The 5,853-nt window shown below is 36.2% G+C and overlaps 1 pseudogene; it reads right to left on the bottom strand.

Annotated features, from left to right (window-relative positions):
- Positions 1 to 982: 982 nt before the first annotated feature.
- On the bottom strand, positions 983 to 4,874 carry LOC149203728 (uncharacterized; annotated as a pseudogene).
- Between the last annotated feature and the right edge of the window lie 979 nt (positions 4,875 to 5,853).

The raw sequence follows: 5,853 nt of genomic DNA, 5'->3' as shown, positions 1-5,853 counted from the left end.
TTTTCCCCATATTGTTATTACTGTGCCCCATAGAATCCCTCTATTGTTATTTTTGTGGCTCTATATTATTATTGTTAGGTTGGCTGGGTTATATTGTGACTCCTTAGACTCCTATATATAGAAAGGAGATTTTGTCATTTGAATCATCCAATAATTTATCATTTATGTAATGTGAAGGAGGTTGCCCCCTCGAATAGGCTGAATTCTAAGGCGTTGATCTATCTTTTCTATCTTTTTGTGAGCTGGTTTCATAACAAGAACCATCGCATTCCTCCCTTGTCCACCTTCTTTAATAGAAACTATGTAGGAGTGTAAACCATCAATACAATTATTATTATTTTGAAATAAGTTATCTCTCAGTGTTCAATCACCTTGCAAGAATCATTAGTTTCTCTTTATTCTTGAAAAAGCCTAGATTTACATTGGGACCACCAATAACTATCTATGCTCATAGGATTGGTGAATTTGAGGTCAAATACCCACCTCCTTCCCAATCAATCAACTACAAATGTAAAACAAGATTATTCAGCACAAAATCAACTTAGAATAATATATGGTTCTAAGATAATTGGAACTGTCCTAAGTCAATTTTAAGACAACTATGAGTTTCAGAAGGAAAAAGAAAAAAGAAAAATAGATAGAGAAAGTTAGAGCAACCTGAAAAACTTCATAGTGTATTTTAAAGGAATTACATGAGAAATAATTACCAACATGTCCATACCTCAAAGAAGAAACATTAAAAATTATAAGGATATTAGTAATTACAATCCTTGCCAGAAAATATCTAAGAATTATCAAGGAAATGAATAGATTTATTAAAGGAAATATTTGAGAATTTATTAAGGAAATGAACAGTCAATTGTGAGGATAGAAGTGAAGTTGGTAGCTTGCAAGAACATTGTTTACAACAAATTTTCTATCTGACATATCAATTGATAGTCGATTTCATGTAATACCTCATAAGTCAAAAATAATTTTACTGCTAAATAGATTGCTTATATCCAGATCTATGCACATCCCAACCTTCTTCAATTTCTTTTCTCTTTGAAGATATACCTAAAGTTGATCTATCGCATAATTCTTTCATCTGCTTCAATGAAAAAAGACAATTTACTGAAGGATCCCTGGTGACTAACCACTCTTCCCTGTAAGAGATGTCACGCATCTCAAGACCTGTGTTTAAATCATCAATATTTGGTGTAGGCCATGTGCATGTGCTACTGCTCTCTATCCCAGATGCCACCATGAGGCTTATTAAGTATGGTTTCACATGTGATGATGAGAGTGGCCCTATAGGGACTACCTGAGAGGAAAATGTAGGAAAGCATCCTAGTCATAATGATTCTAGATAGGAAGGTGAGTCTCTTGAAAAAAAAGCAATGTTAAGATGAAAAATTGAACCTAAATGAAATCCAGTAAATGGGTAGGATTTACTAGTAGCATTTGAAAAGGAAATAATAAGACCTGAAGAGAATGATGTCTGCCCTTTATATATATATCACCACTGAACAAAGTAAAACCAGGTAATGACCTCTGATTAGACTGAGATGCAGATGTAACTGTAGTGATAACTTGATGATCTGTCCTGTCATTAAAATGCAAAGGTATTGTAAATGACGGAAATGCATCTCTAGTAGAAAAACAAGATAATGAATTGAATAGCTCGCCCTTCACTCTCAGGTCAGCTACAGGCTGGGAATATGAGCTAAAATTCTGAGGTAGCAATTCATCTCCACCATCATCAAAAGTGGGCCCATCATTCAAGTCAAAATCTCTCAGAAAACATGAATCTCCAATGGACAATGCATTGGTGTCAATCTTCAAAGTCAATCCAAAATTTTTAGCACTGGTACCAAGAGGCATTTTGATCAATTCATTCTCCCCACTATCATCAACGTGATTCAATTTTAAATATGACTTCATAGGACTACAAGGCCTTGTAGGAGCAAACGGTTCAACAATTGAAGATATAAAATATTTTCTGCTCATATCTCTGCATCGAAAGTTTCTTGATGGTTCACATATTTGAGAAGATAAATGCACTGTTATTACCCTATCTTCAGATGTTTTCTCATAATTCACATAAATATCAATATCTAATGGTGCTCTATTTCATTTTCCAATTGAATTAAATGCATCATAATCTGAAAATGTATTTTGGAGACAGGATGTTTAGAGCAATTATTTCTCTAGGTTCTACTATTCGAAAAGCACTTGTTGCTCCAAATCTTTTCCAGCCTAGTTATCCTATGATTTGAATTGGATTTATTGTGGGAAAGAAATTTTCCTTCGACCTAGCCACCACTACAATTGATGTTGCTAAGCCATTCAACTATACAGTAAGGGGAATAGAATCAGTTGTGCAAGGCACAATTAATAAACAAGATGTTGATGTGGATAGCACCATGTCATATTGAGCTACTTCCTCCAATTCAATAGATTCATTTAAGTCAAAAGAAAGTCTTTCTGTTGAATCATTGATTCCATCATACTTTGTTGGAGGGACAGTCATTGCCATAATTTGGTCAGAAGAATGCAGTTCATCTGACCATGCACTCTATACTGCTTCTGTTTTCAAATAGGATTATTGATGTTCTACAAATGTTGAAGATACAACTGTAATGATTTGCAAAACTTCATAACCAATGTTAGAAGATACCTCTAAAATATCATTACGTGTTATTTGAACTTTCCTTTCAATATCACAAATATCAAGAAAAATACAAGATCCCATCTCTGTAGTAACATTTTTCTTGTCAGAACCAGTAGTCACACCGATTTGTTGATTTGCTACTTCTCTAGATACCACAGTCTACTTTGGTTCAATGCACTCTCCTTTTTCGATCAAAGTTTCTTGACTATAATTCGTATATGTGATGCTCCTAGCAATAGGAAGATTCTCATTACCTTTGTGTTCACCCTTCCCTTGGTCTTCATGTTCAAGTTCATAGGTAGAATGATGTTCCTAGGCATCAAGAACATCAATATTTTTATTTTGTTCATGAGACAAACTTATATCCTTTGCATCTTTATTAGAAAACTTACTATACCCAGACTACTTGTCCTGGCCCACTTCGTTTTCCAACCTTTCTTTCCACTTGACGTTCAATTTGCACAAAATCATTGTCAAAAAGTCTTGCATGACAATTATTTGGCTCCCTGACATCAGAATCAGAGGCCCCTGTGCATGGAACATATCTTTCACTTGGATTTTCTTGGTTTTCATTTCCAAACTCTATTTCCTTTTCCAAGTAGTGTTCACTAAGTCCTTGGTTCTCCCCTTGTACACTAATGTCCCTGACATGTACTTTTTCTTGTTGTAGATTAACTACATCCTATATTTAGTGTCCACCAAGTCCCTCTTGTTTGTCTCTTCTCTCTATTTCAGATTGTTTTTCACAGTCTGAAGCCAATCCATATTTTCCTCTAATGTACAGTTCTTCAACATCATAACGAACTCATCCCTTGGTTTTTCCCCACCCTTATTTGAACAGGAGTGCTCTTGTATTCTGTCTTCAATAATTCCCTTTATACCATCCTCTACCACAACAACATTTCCAGTTTCCAAAGCCCTCATAGAGGAATTCAAAGCATCCTTAGTAAATTCCTCATTTTGAAATGTATCCAAGTTGGTTCTAGAAGAATCTTGATGATCCATGGAATAGTGATCATTCTTGTCTTTCTTCATATTCAACACATTTTGACCTACTACATCATCACTCTGAGGTGAATTGAGTTTGGAGCCATAACGTGATAAACCATACTAGCCTAAATTATCTAATGTTCTCAAGAAAGTTGTTACAGAATTACCTATGACATTTGCATTCTAATCTTTTGAGATTTCAATCACAACTATGCTTGCTAGAAAATTCATCGCACATTCATCCATGCTTACTATTGTTGCTTGAGAATGGATGGAGAAGCCTTCACTAGGTTCACAATATTTTCTTATTTCTATATCAACAGTCCCCTCTGCCATGTATTCCTTTCGCTCTTCCCTTTCACCAAGGTCTGAAGATAAAATTACAGCTATATTCCAGATTTCGAACATTTTTTCACTATATTCACCATTAATGCTACACCCCTCAATAGGTATTGTTATCACTCTAGGAAGCTCTCCTAGGTTGTAGCTCGGAGATGCCTGGTAACATATAAATCTTCAATATTGTTCTCTGAACTATTGGAATGGATGATGGTTTGGATCAAGTCAAATGACTATTTCAACTCTATTTTCACTCGAGACATGCATGAACACCTCAGCTTTACAAGGATTTAGACCACTAATGCTCAATAGTTTATAAATTCAATGGATAGATGGGGAATACTGACTGTACCAGCAAATGCATACATAAACACATATGAATGGCTAGCTACATGAAGTAAATGAAGTTTGCAAATCTAATTTATCAACATAGAGATAAGATGACAGTTATCTGGAATTAGAAACAGAAGAAAACATGAATAACCTATTCAAGTGAAAACTTAGAACAGAAGAGAAAATGAAAATTGAACATGTAACAACAAAAGAAGCTTATATTGTTGGAATGAAGATGAGAAGCTAGAGGGGCATAGTATCCACAGTCTCCAAGAGTTGAACCCTTGTTACTTTGAAATTTCAACTCTTTATAGGCCTTTTATAATGCTCTCGAGCCTTCTAAGGCTCGAGAGGCCTTAATCTATACCCTCTATCTTTTTAACTATTTGATGCCATGACTAGACACGCATGGGCTTGGAGGTTTCTTTTCTAACAGTAGAGTAACCACATTCTGGTAATTTGTTGTGCTGTCAGGGAGCTCGCTCATGCTATCGATGCTCAATGATTGCTTCTGTTGCATGTTGCATCGTGTTGTGGCCCTTTTTCCATTTCCGGCCATCTGTCCTGCAGTAATCTAAAGCATGGCCTCTGTCTCCCAACCTCTGTTTAATAAAGGAATGGGTCTTCAGGCTTTTGACATCCTTTTGAATACCAAATGATTGTTTTCTGTTTTACACAAAACAACGCTGCATCACTGTGAAAATCTGCCAACAACATTGTTTACCCGGACTTCAAATGTCCTCAAATCTAGTCTCTTTTTCTATCGGGTCTGCCCTCAATCATTATTGCAAGTTGCTAATGACCTATTCCCAGGCTTCCCTTTGTATTTTGGAATTCATTAAAAAATCGTGAAAATAACGTAAAAATGACCTATGGCGGATCTGAAATAATATACAATGGCTTTAAGGAACCCTTTCAGGTCCGGCTTATCGCATCACACATATACATGTGCATAGACTATGCTCCATGGTGTTGCTACGATGCAATATGGTGATGCAATATGATCGCAATCACATGTCACTCATGCCCCAGGCCATTTGCAAGCGCTCTTTGTAATCTCCAATAGAGAACCTACGATGCAACATGGGTCGTTGATCTTCATGCTTGATCGACGATCCACGTTGACTTCGCCAATCGCCATCGCTAGTTCCATATAGTGTGTGCCAATATTTGCCGATTGCCTGTGCCAATTGCAACCACCGGTTGCGATCCGCCGATCAGATCTGGACCGTTGATCGGCAAGATCTGACGGCTATTGTGCATTCATTGCTCATGCCTACAATACTCTATTTTTTCACGGTTTTCTATGGTTTTTGCCTCCCGATAGTGTTTTTTCAACCATTCTAAGGGCTCTTTGCATATGATTGTTTTTATCTTTTGAATTATCTTACTAGCTTTAGAAGACTTAGGGAGCATATTTGGATCCATTTTGGGCCACTTGCAAATAGGGCTAACAGGTATAGCACTTATGGATTTGGTTCTATTTCTCTAGCAAGCCTTTGTATTAACCTCTAGAGAGGAATTAACATAAAATAAGA

The sequence above is a fragment of the Pinus tabuliformis genome, chromosome 2_1, assembly GCF_031772625.1.
Source record: "Pinus tabuliformis cultivar Carrire ecotype Pingquan chromosome 2_1, CPIR1, whole genome shotgun sequence".
In the NCBI taxonomy this organism is placed as follows: Eukaryota; Viridiplantae; Streptophyta; class Pinopsida; order Pinales; family Pinaceae; genus Pinus; species Pinus tabuliformis.
The sequence above is the reverse complement of the archived record's forward strand: the minus strand, read 5'-3'. Positions and strand labels throughout refer to the sequence as shown.